This window comes from Ictalurus furcatus, chromosome 23, assembly GCF_023375685.1.
Source record: "Ictalurus furcatus strain D&B chromosome 23, Billie_1.0, whole genome shotgun sequence".
Lineage (NCBI taxonomy): Eukaryota > Metazoa > Chordata > Actinopteri > Siluriformes > Ictaluridae > Ictalurus > Ictalurus furcatus.
The window spans coordinates 10,497,324-10,511,448 of NC_071277.1; positions in this window are offsets into that span (position 1 = coordinate 10,497,324).

Here is a 14,125-nt window from a genome sequence, read left to right on the forward strand (position 1 = left end):
TCTCGTTATTGTACTTTTGATGAAAAGTGACTTTCTAGACATAAAATGTCACTTTTTTCACCTTATCATACGTTATCATCAACTTTTACATTTTAATGTAAACAATGATATTTCGTAATATTTTAGGTCAGAAACATTTCATAGTACTATATTATGTGTAAATATGTGAAAAATATCATATTGGAATAGGTCGGGCAATTGATTATATGAGTTTGTTAGAAAAACCACTTTCCTTTGCTCCTAGCGCCTTCTGAAGCGCTGTATAGCGTTTTGAGCGTATAAAGAGCACAAGTGTGTATATGAACACAGGATGAATGGGAACTAGTCTCGTTATTGTACTTTTGATGAAAAGTGACTTTCTAGACATAAAATGTCACTTTTTTCACCTTATCATACGTTATCATCAACTTTACATTTTAATGTAAACAATGATATTTCGTAATATTTTAGGTCAGAAACATTTCATAGTACTATATTATGTGTAAATATGTGAAAAATATCATATTGGAATAGGTCGGGCAATTGATTATATGAGTTTGTTAGAAAAACCACTTTCCTTTGCTCCTAGCGCCTTCTGAAGCGCTGTATAGCGTTTTGAGCGTATAAAGAGCACAAGTGTGTATATGAACACAGGATGAATGGGAACTAGTCTCGTTATTGTACTTTTGATGAAAAGTGACTTTCTAGACATAAAATGTCACTTTTTTCACCTTATCATACGTTATCATCAACTTTTACATTTTAATGTAAACAATGATATTTCGTAATATTTTAGGTCAGAAACATTTCATAGTACTATATTATGTGTAAATATGTGAAAAATATCATATTGGAATAGGTCGGGCAATTGATTATATGAGTTTGTTAGAAAAACCACTTTCCTTTGCTCCTAGCGCCTTCTGAAGCGCTGTATAGCGTTTTGAGCGTATAAAGAGCACAAGTGTGTATATGAACACAGGATGAATGGGAACTAGTCTCGTTATTGTACTTTTGATGAAAAGTGACTTTCTAGACATAAAATGTCACTTTTTTCACCTTATCATACGTTATCATCAACTTTTACATTTTAATGTAAACAATGATATTTCGTAATATTTTAGGTCAGAAACATTTCATAGTACTATATTATGTGTAAATATGTGAAAAATATCATATTGGAATAGGTCGGGCAATTGATTATATGAGTTTGTTAGAAAAACCACTTTCCTTTGCTCCTAGCGCCTTCTGAAGCGCTGTATAGCGTTTTGAGCGTATAAAGAGCACAAGTGTGTATATGAACACAGGATGAATGGGAACTAGTCTCGTTATTGTACTTTTGATGAAAAGTGACTTTCTAGACATAAAATGTCACTTTTTTCACCTTATCATACGTTATCATCAACTTTACATTTTAATGTAAACAATGATATTTCGTAATATTTTAGGTCAGAAACATTTCATAGTACTATATTATGTGTAAATATGTGAAAAATATCATATTGGAATAGGTCGGGCAATTGATTATATGAGTTTGTTAGAAAAACCACTTTCCTTTGCTCCTAGCGCCTTCTGAAGCGCTGTATAGCGTTTTGAGCGTATAAAGAGCACAAGTGTGTATATGAACACAGGATGAATGGGAACTAGTCTCGTTATTGTACTTTTGATGAAAAGTGACTTTCTAGACATAAAATGTCACTTTTTTCACCTTATCATACGTTATCATCAACTTTACATTTTAATGTAAACAATGATATTTCGTAATATTTTAGGTCAGAAACATTTCATAGTACTATATTATGTGTAAATATGTGAAAAATATCATATTGGAATAGGTCGGGCAATTGATTATATGAGTTTGTTAGAAAAACCACTTTCCTTTGCTCCTAGCGCCTTCTGAAGCGCTGTATAGCGTTTTGAGCGTATAAAGAGCACAAGTGTGTATATGAACACAGGATGAATGGGAACTAGTCTCGTTATTGTACTTTTGATGAAAAGTGACTTTCTAGACATAAAATGTCACTTTTTTCACCTTATCATACGTTATCATCAACTTTTACATTTTAATGTAAACAATGATATTTCGTAATATTTTAGGTCAGAAACATTTCATAGTACTATATTATGTGTAAATATGTGAAAAATATCATATTGGAATAGGTCGGGCAATTGATTATAAGAGTTTGTTAGAAAAACCACTTTCCTTTGCTCCTAGCGCCTTCTGAAGCGCTGTATAACGTTTTGAGCGTATAAAGAGCACAAGTGTGTATATGAACACAGGATGAATGGGAACTAGTCTCGTTATTGTACTTTTGATGAAAAGTGACTTTCTAGACATAAAATGTCACTTTTTTCACCTTATCATACGTTATCATCAACTTTACATTTTAATGTAAACAATGATATTTCGTAATATTTTAGGTCAGAAACATTTCATAGTACTATATTATGTGTAAATATGTGAAAAATATCATATTGGAATAGGTCGGGCAATTGATTATATGAGTTTGTTAGAAAAACCACTTTCCTTTGCTCCTAGCGCCTTCTGAAGCGCTGTATAGCGTTTTGAGCGTATAAAGAGCACAAGTGTGTATATGAACACAGGATGAATGGGAACTAGTCTCGTTATTGTACTTTTGATGAAAAGTGACTTTCTAGACATAAAATGTCACTTTTTTCACCTTATCATACGTTATCATCAACTTTTACATTTTAATGTAAACAATGATATTTCGTAATATTTTAGGTCAGAAACATTTCATAGTACTATATTATGTGTAAATATGTGAAAAATATCATATTGGAATAGGTCGGGCAATTGATTATAAGAGTTTGTTAGAAAAACCACTTTCCTTTGCTCCTAGCGCCTTCTGAAGCGCTGTATAGCGTTTTGAGCGTATAAAGAGCACAAGTGTGTATATGAACACAGGATGAATGGGAACTAGTCTCGTTATTGTACTTTTGATGAAAAGTGACTTTCTAGACATAAAATGTCACTTTTTTCACCTTATCATACGTTATCATCAACTTTTACATTTTAATGTAAACAATGATATTTCGTAATATTTTAGGTCAGAAACATTTCATAGTACTATATTATGTGTAAATATGTGAAAAATATCATATTGGAATAGGTCGGGCAATTGATTATATGAGTTTGTTAGAAAAACCACTTTCCTTTGCTCCTAGCGCCTTCTGAAGCGCTGTATAGCGTTTTGAGCGTATAAAGAGCACAAGTGTGTATATGAACACAGGATGAATGGGAACTAGTCTCGTTATTGTACTTTTGATGAAAAGTGACTTTCTAGACATAAAATGTCACTTTTTTCACCTTATCATACGTTATCATCAACTTTTACATTTTAATGTAAACAATGATATTTCGTAATATTTTAGGTCAGAAACATTTCATAGTACTATATTATGTGTAAATATGTGAAAAATATCATATTGGAATAGGTCGGGCAATTGATTATAAGAGTTTGTTAGAAAAACCACTTTCCTTTGCTCCTAGCGCCTTCTGAAGCGCTGTATAACGTTTTGAGCGTATAAAGAGCACAAGTGTGTATATGAACACAGGATGAATGGGAACTAGTCTCGTTATTGTACTTTTGATGAAAAGTGACTTTCTAGACATAAAATGTCACTTTTTTCACCTTATCATACGTTATCATCAACTTTACATTTTAATGTAAACAATGATATTTCGTAATATTTTAGGTCAGAAACATTTCATAGTACTATATTATGTGTAAATATGTGAAAAATATCATATTGGAATAGGTCGGGCAATTGATTATATGAGTTTGTTAGAAAAACCACTTTCCTTTGCTCCTAGCGCCTTCTGAAGCGCTGTATAGCGTTTTGAGCGTATAAAGAGCACAAGTGTGTATATGAACACAGGATGAATGGGAACTAGTCTCGTTATTGTACTTTTGATGAAAAGTGACTTTCTAGACATAAAATGTCACTTTTTTCACCTTATCATACGTTATCATCAACTTTTACATTTTAATGTAAACAATGATATTTCGTAATATTTTAGGTCAGAAACATTTCATAGTACTATATTATGTGTAAATATGTGAAAAATATCATATTGGAATAGGTCGGGCAATTGATTATATGAGTTTGTTAGAAAAACCACTTTCCTTTGCTCCTAGCGCCTTCTGAAGCGCTGTATAGCGTTTTGAGCGTATAAAGAGCACAAGTGTGTATATGAACACAGGATGAATGGGAACTAGTCTCGTTATTGTACTTTTGATGAAAAGTGACTTTCTAGACATAAAATGTCACTTTTTTCACCTTATCATACGTTATCATCAACTTTACATTTTAATGTAAACAATGATATTTCGTAATATTTTAGGTCAGAAACATTTCATAGTACTATATTATGTGTAAATATGTGAAAAATATCATATTGGAATAGGTCGGGCAATTGATTATATGAGTTTGTTAGAAAAACCACTTTCCTTTGCTCCTAGCGCCTTCTGAAGCGCTGTATAGCGTTTTGAGCGTATAAAGAGCACAAGTGTGTATATGAACACAGGATGAATGGGAACTAGTCTCGTTATTGTACTTTTGATGAAAAGTGACTTTCTAGACATAAAATGTCACTTTTTTCACCTTATCATACGTTATCATCAACTTTTACATTTTAATGTAAACAATGATATTTCGTAATATTTTAGGTCAGAAACATTTCATAGTACTATATTATGTGTAAATATGTGAAAAATATCATATTGGAATAGGTCGGGCAATTGATTATATGAGTTTGTTAGAAAAACCACTTTCCTTTGCTCCTAGCGCCTTCTGAAGCGCTGTATAGCGTTTTGAGCGTATAAAGAGCACAAGTGTGTATATGAACACAGGATGAATGGGAACTAGTCTCGTTATTGTACTTTTGATGAAAAGTGACTTTCTAGACATAAAATGTCACTTTTTTCACCTTATCATACGTTATCATCAACTTTTACATTTTAATGTAAACAATGATATTTCGTAATATTTTAGGTCAGAAACATTTCATAGTACTATATTATGTGTAAATATGTGAAAAATATCATATTGGAATAGGTCGGGCAATTGATTATATGAGTTTGTTAGAAAAACCACTTTCCTTTGCTCCTAGCGCCTTCTGAAGCGCTGTATAGCGTTTTGAGCGTATAAAGAGCACAAGTGTGTATATGAACACAGGATGAATGGGAACTAGTCTCGTTATTGTACTTTTGATGAAAAGTGACTTTCTAGACATAAAATGTCACTTTTTTCACCTTATCATACGTTATCATCAACTTTTACATTTTAATGTAAACAATGATATTTCGTAATATTTTAGGTCAGAAACATTTCATAGTACTATATTATGTGTAAATATGTGAAAAATATCATATTGGAATAGGTCGGGCAATTGATTATATGAGTTTGTTAGAAAAACCACTTTCCTTTGCTCCTAGCGCCTTCTGAAGCGCTGTATAGCGTTTTGAGCGTATAAAGAGCACAAGTGTGTATATGAACACAGGATGAATGGGAACTAGTCTCGTTATTGTACTTTTGATGAAAAGTGACTTTCTAGACATAAAATGTCACTTTTTTCACCTTATCATACGTTATCATCAACTTTTACATTTTAATGTAAACAATGATATTTCGTAATATTTTAGGTCAGAAACATTTCATAGTACTATATTATGTGTAAATATGTGAAAAATATCATATTGGAATAGGTCGGGCAATTGATTATATGAGTTTGTTAGAAAAACCACTTTCCTTTGCTCCTAGCGCCTTCTGAAGCGCTGTATAGCGTTTTGAGCGTATAAAGAGCACAAGTGTGTATATGAACACAGGATGAATGGGAACTAGTCTCGTTATTGTACTTTTGATGAAAAGTGACTTTCTAGACATAAAATGTCACTTTTTTCACCTTATCATACGTTATCATCAACTTTTACATTTTAATGTAAACAATGATATTTCGTAATATTTTAGGTCAGAAACATTTCATAGTACTATATTATGTGTAAATATGTGAAAAATATCATATTGGAATAGGTCGGGCAATTGATTATATGAGTTTGTTAGAAAAACCACTTTCCTTTGCTCCTAGCGCCTTCTGAAGCGCTGTATAGCGTTTTGAGCGTATAAAGAGCACAAGTGTGTATATGAACACAGGATGAATGGGAACTAGTCTCGTTATTGTACTTTTGATGAAAAGTGACTTTCTAGACATAAAATGTCACTTTTTTCACCTTATCATACGTTATCATCAACTTTTACATTTTAATGTAAACAATGATATTTCGTAATATTTTAGGTCAGAAACATTTCATAGTACTATATTATGTGTAAATATGTGAAAAATATCATATTGGAATAGGTCGGGCAATTGATTATATGAGTTTGTTAGAAAAACCACTTTCCTTTGCTCCTAGCGCCTTCTGAAGCGCTGTATAGCGTTTTGAGCGTATAAAGAGCACAAGTGTGTATATGAACACAGGATGAATGGGAACTAGTCTCGTTATTGTACTTTTGATGAAAAGTGACTTTCTAGACATAAAATGTCACTTTTTTCACCTTATCATACGTTATCATCAACTTTTACATTTTAATGTAAACAATGATATTTCGTAATATTTTAGGTCAGAAACATTTCATAGTACTATATTATGTGTAAATATGTGAAAAATATCATATTGGAATAGGTCGGGCAATTGATTATATGAGTTTGTTAGAAAAACCACTTTCCTTTGCTCCTAGCGCCTTCTGAAGCGCTGTATAGCGTTTTGAGCGTATAAAGAGCACAAGTGTGTATATGAACACAGGATGAATGGGAACTAGTCTCGTTATTGTACTTTTGATGAAAAGTGACTTTCTAGACATAAAATGTCACTTTTTTCACCTTATCATACGTTATCATCAACTTTTACATTTTAATGTAAACAATGATATTTCGTAATATTTTAGGTCAGAAACATTTCATAGTACTATATTATGTGTAAATATGTGAAAAATATCATATTGGAATAGGTCGGGCAATTGATTATATGAGTTTGTTAGAAAAACCACTTTCCTTTGCTCCTAGCGCCTTCTGAAGCGCTGTATAGCGTTTTGAGCGTATAAAGAGCACAAGTGTGTATATGAACACAGGATGAATGGGAACTAGTCTCGTTATTGTACTTTTGATGAAAAGTGACTTTCTAGACATAAAATGTCACTTTTTTCACCTTATCATACGTTATCATCAACTTTTACATTTTAATGTAAACAATGATATTTCGTAATATTTTAGGTCAGAAACATTTCATAGTACTATATTATGTGTAAATATGTGAAAAATATCATATTGGAATAGGTCGGGCAATTGATTATATGAGTTTGTTAGAAAAACCACTTTCCTTTGCTCCTAGCGCCTTCTGAAGCGCTGTATAGCGTTTTGAGCGTATAAAGAGCACAAGTGTGTATATGAACACAGGATGAATGGGAACTAGTCTCGTTATTGTACTTTTGATGAAAAGTGACTTTCTAGACATAAAATGTCACTTTTTTCACCTTATCATACGTTATCATCAACTTTACATTTTAATGTAAACAATGATATTTCGTAATATTTTAGGTCAGAAACATTTCATAGTACTATATTATGTGTAAATATGTGAAAAATATCATATTGGAATAGGTCGGGCAATTGATTATATGAGTTTGTTAGAAAAACCACTTTCCTTTGCTCCTAGCGCCTTCTGAAGCGCTGTATAGCGTTTTGAGCGTATAAAGAGCACAAGTGTGTATATGAACACAGGATGAATGGGAACTAGTCTCGTTATTGTACTTTTGATGAAAAGTGACTTTCTAGACATAAAATGTCACTTTTTTCACCTTATCATACGTTATCATCAACTTTTACATTTTAATGTAAACAATGATATTTCGTAATATTTTAGGTCAGAAACATTTCATAGTACTATATTATGTGTAAATATGTGAAAAATATCATATTGGAATAGGTCGGGCAATTGATTATATGAGTTTGTTAGAAAAACCACTTTCCTTTGCTCCTAGCGCCTTCTGAAGCGCTGTATAGCGTTTTGAGCGTATAAAGAGCACAAGTGTGTATATGAACACAGGATGAATGGGAACTAGTCTCGTTATTGTACTTTTGATGAAAAGTGACTTTCTAGACATAAAATGTCACTTTTTTCACCTTATCATACGTTATCATCAACTTTACATTTTAATGTAAACAATGATATTTCGTAATATTTTAGGTCAGAAACATTTCATAGTACTATATTATGTGTAAATATGTGAAAAATATCATATTGGAATAGGTCGGGCAATTGATTATATGAGTTTGTTAGAAAAACCACTTTCCTTTGCTCCTAGCGCCTTCTGAAGCGCTGTATAGCGTTTTGAGCGTATAAAGAGCACAAGTGTGTATATGAACACAGGATGAATGGGAACTAGTCTCGTTATTGTACTTTTGATGAAAAGTGACTTTCTAGACATAAAATGTCACTTTTTTCACCTTATCATACGTTATCATCAACTTTACATTTTAATGTAAACAATGATATTTCGTAATATTTTAGGTCAGAAACATTTCATAGTACTATATTATGTGTAAATATGTGAAAAATATCATATTGGAATAGGTCGGGCAATTGATTATATGAGTTTGTTAGAAAAACCACTTTCCTTTGCTCCTAGCGCCTTCTGAAGCGCTGTATAGCGTTTTGAGCGTATAAAGAGCACAAGTGTGTATATGAACACAGGATGAATGGGAACTAGTCTCGTTATTGTACTTTTGATGAAAAGTGACTTTCTAGACATAAAATGTCACTTTTTTCACCTTATCATACGTTATCATCAACTTTTACATTTTAATGTAAACAATGATATTTCGTAATATTTTAGGTCAGAAACATTTCATAGTACTATATTATGTGTAAATATGTGAAAAATATCATATTGGAATAGGTCGGGCAATTGATTATATGAGTTTGTTAGAAAAACCACTTTCCTTTGCTCCTAGCGCCTTCTGAAGCGCTGTATAACGTTTTGAGCGTATAAAGAGCACAAGTGTGTATATGAACACAGGATGAATGGGAACTAGTCTCGTTATTGTACTTTTGATGAAAAGTGACTTTCTAGACATAAAATGTCACTTTTTTCACCTTATCATACGTTATCATCAACTTTTACATTTTAATGTAAACAATGATATTTCGTAATATTTTAGGTCAGAAACATTTCATAGTACTATATTATGTGTAAATATGTGAAAAATATCATATTGGAATAGGTCGGGCAATTGATTATATGAGTTTGTTAGAAAAACCACTTTCCTTTGCTCCTAGCGCCTTCTGAAGCGCTGTATAGCGTTTTGAGCGTATAAAGAGCACAAGTGTGTATATGAACACAGGATGAATGGGAACTAGTCTCGTTATTGTACTTTTGATGAAAAGTGACTTTCTAGACATAAAATGTCACTTTTTTCACCTTATCATACGTTATCATCAACTTTTACATTTTAATGTAAACAATGATATTTCGTAATATTTTAGGTCAGAAACATTTCATAGTACTATATTATGTGTAAATATGTGAAAAATATCATATTGGAATAGGTCGGGCAATTGATTATATGAGTTTGTTAGAAAAACCACTTTCCTTTGCTCCTAGCGCCTTCTGAAGCGCTGTATAGCGTTTTGAGCGTATAAAGAGCACAAGTGTGTATATGAACACAGGATGAATGGGAACTAGTCTCGTTATTGTACTTTTGATGAAAAGTGACTTTCTAGACATAAAATGTCACTTTTTTCACCTTATCATACGTTATCATCAACTTTTACATTTTAATGTAAACAATGATATTTCGTAATATTTTAGGTCAGAAACATTTCATAGTACTATATTATGTGTAAATATGTGAAAAATATCATATTGGAATAGGTCGGGCAATTGATTATAGAGTTTGTTAGAAAAACCACTTTCCTTTGCTCCTAGCGCCTTCTGAAGCGCTGTATAACGTTTTGAGCGTATAAAGAGCACAAGTGTGTATATGAACACAGGATGAATGGGAACTAGTCTCGTTATTGTACTTTTGATGAAAAGTGACTTTCTAGACATAAAATGTCACTTTTTTCACCTTATCATACGTTATCATCAACTTTTACATTTTAATGTAAACAATGATATTTCGTAATATTTTAGGTCAGAAACATTTCATAGTACTATATTATGTGTAAATATGTGAAAAATATCATATTGGAATAGGTCGGGCAATTGATTATATGAGTTTGTTAGAAAAACCACTTTCCTTTGCTCCTAGCGCCTTCTGAAGCGCTGTATAGCGTTTTGAGCGTATAAAGAGCACAAGTGTGTATATGAACACAGGATGAATGGGAACTAGTCTCGTTATTGTACTTTTGATGAAAAGTGACTTTCTAGACATAAAATGTCACTTTTTTCACCTTATCATACGTTATCATCAACTTTGACATTTTAATGTAAACAATGATATTTCGTAATATTTTAGGTCAGAAACATTTCATAGTACTATATTATGTGTAAATATGTGAAAAATATCATATTGGAATAGGTCGGGCAATTGATTATATGAGTTTGTTAGAAAAACCACTTTCCTTTGCTCCTAGCGCCTTCTGAAGCGCTGTATAGCGTTTTGAGCGTATAAAGAGCACAAGTGTGTATATGAACACAGGATGAATGGGAACTAGTCTCGTTATTGTACTTTTGATGAAAAGTGACTTTCTAGACATAAAATGTCACTTTTTTCACCTTATCATACGTTATCATCAACCTTTACATTTTAATGTAAACAATGATATTTCGTAATATTTTAGGTCAGAAACATTTCATAGTACTATATTATGTGTAAATATGTGAAAAATATCATATTGGAATAGGTCGGGCAATTGATTATATGAGTTTGTTAGAAAAACCACTTTCCTTTGCTCCTAGCGCCTTCTGAAGCGCTGTATAGCGTTTTGAGCGTATAAAGAGCACAAGTGTGTATATGAACACAGGATGAATGGGAACTAGTCTCGTTATTGTACTTTTGATGAAAAGTGACTTTCTAGACATAAAATGTCACTTTTTTCACCTTATCATACGTTATCATCAACTTTTACATTTTAATGTAAACAATGATATTTCGTAATATTTTAGGTCAGAAACATTTCATAGTACTATATTATGTGTAAATATGTGAAAAATATCATATTGGAATAGGTCGGGCAATTGATTATAAGAGTTTGTTAGAAAAACCACTTTCCTTTGCTCCTAGCGCCTTCTGAAGCGCTGTATAACGTTTTGAGCGTATAAAGAGCACAAGTGTGTATATGAACACAGGATGAATGGGAACTAGTCTCGTTATTGTACTTTTGATGAAAAGTGACTTTCTAGACATAAAATGTCACTTTTTTCACCTTATCATACGTTATCATCAACTTTGACATTTTAATGTAAACAATGATATTTCGTAATATTTTAGGTCAGAAACATTTCATAGTACTATATTATGTGTAAATATGTGAAAAATATCATATTGGAATAGGTCGGGCAATTGATTATATGAGTTTGTTAGAAAAACCACTTTCCTTTGCTCCTAGCGCCTTCTGAAGCGCTGTATAGCGTTTTGAGCGTATAAAGAGCACAAGTGTGTATATGAACACAGGATGAATGGGAACTAGTCTCGTTATTGTACTTTTGATGAAAAGTGACTTTCTAGACATAAAATGTCACTTTTTTCACCTTATCATACGTTATCATCAACTTTTACATTTTAATGTAAACAATGATATTTCGTAATATTTTAGGTCAGAAACATTTCATAGTACTATATTATGTGTAAATATGTGAAAAATATCATATTGGAATAGGTCGGGCAATTGATTATATGAGTTTGTTAGAAAAACCACTTTCCTTTGCTCCTAGCGCCTTCTGAAGCGCTGTATAGCGTTTTGAGCGTATAAAGAGCACAAGTGTGTATATGGACACAGGATGAATGGGAACTAGTCTCGTTATTGTACTTTTGATGAAAAGTGACTTTCTAGACATAAAATGTCACTTTTTTCACCTTATCATACGTTATCATCAACTTTTACATTTTAATGTAAACAATGATATTTCGTAATATTTTAGGTCAGAAACATTTCATAGTACTATATTATGTGTAAATATGTGAAAAATATCATATTGGAATAGGTCGGGCAATTGATTATAAGAGTTTGTTAGAAAAACCACTTTCCTTTGCTCCTAGCGCCTTCTGAAGCGCTGTATAGCGTTTTGAGCGTATAAAGAGCACAAGTGTGTATATGAACACAGGATGAATGGGAACTAGTCTCGTTATTGTACTTTTGATGAAAAGTGACTTTCTAGACATAAAATGTCACTTTTTTCACCTTATCATACGTTATCATCAACCTTTACATTTTAATGTAAACAATGATATTTCGTAATATTTTAGGTCAGAAACATTTCATAGTACTATATTATGTGTAAATATGTGAAAAATATCATATTGGAATAGGTCGGGCAATTGATTATATGAGTTTGTTAGAAAAACCACTTTCCTTTGCTCCTAGCGCCTTCTGAAGCGCTGTATAGCGTTTTGAGCGTATAAAGAGCACAAGTGTGTATATGAACACAGGATGAATGGGAACTAGTCTCGTTATTGTACTTTTGATGAAAAGTGACTTTCTAGACATAAAATGTCACTTTTTTCACCTTATCATACGTTATCATCAACTTTGACATTTTAATGTAAACAATGATATTTCGTAATATTTTAGGTCAGAAACATTTCATAGTACTATATTATGTGTAAATATGTGAAAAATATCATATTGGAATAGGTCGGGCAATTGATTATAAGAGTTTGTTAGAAAAACCACTTTCCTTTGCTCCTAGCGCCTTCTGAAGCGCTGTATAGCGTTTTGAGCGTATAAAGAGCACAAGTGTGTATATGAACACAGGATGAATGGGAACTAGTCTCGTTATTGTACTTTTGATGAAAAGTGACTTTCTAGACATAAAATGTCACTTTTTTCACCTTATCATACGTTATCATCAACTTTTACATTTTAATGTAAACAATGATATTTCGTAATATTTTAGGTCAGAAACATTTCATAGTACTATATTATGTGTAAATATGTGAAAAATATCATATTGGAATAGGTCGGGCAATTGATTATAAGAGTTTGTTAGAAAAACCACTTTCCTTTGCTCCTAGCGCCTTCTGAAGCGCTGTATAGCGTTTTGAGCGTATAAAGAGCACAAGTGTGTATATGAACACAGGATGAATGGGAACTAGTCTCGTTATTGTACTTTTGATGAAAAGTGACTTTCTAGACATAAAATGTCACTTTTTTCACCTTATCATACGTTATCATCAACTTTGACATTTTAATGTAAACAATGATATTTCGTAATATTTTAGATCAGAAACATTTCATAGTACTATATTATGTGTAAATATGTGAAAAATATCATATTGGAATAGGTCGGGCAATTGATTATAAGAGTTTGTTAGAAAAACCACTTTCCTTTGCTCCTAGCGCCTTCTGAAGCGCTGTATAGCGTTTTGAGCGTATAAAGAGCACAAGTGTGTATATGAACACAGGATGAATGGGAACTAGTCTCGTTATTGTACTTTTGATGAAAAGTGACTTTCTAGACATAAAATGTCACTTTTTTCACCTTATCATACGTTATCATCAACTTTTACATTTTAATGTAAACAATGATATTTCGTAATATTTTAGGTCAGAAACATTTCATAGTACTATATTATGTGTAAATATGTGAAAAATATCATATTGGAATAGGTCGGGCAATAGATTATATGAGTTTGTTAGAGAAACCACTTTCCTTTGCTCCTAGCGCCTTCTGAAGCGCTGTATAGCGTTTTGAGCGTATAAAGAGCACAAGTGTGTATTTGAACACAGGATGAATGGGAACTAGTCTCGTTATTGTACTTTTGATGAAAAGTGACTTTCTAGACATAAAATGTCACTTTTTTCACCTTATCATACGTTATCATCAACTTTGACATTTTAATGTAAACAATGATATTTCGTAATATTTTAGGTCAGAAACATTTCATAGTACTATATTATGTGTA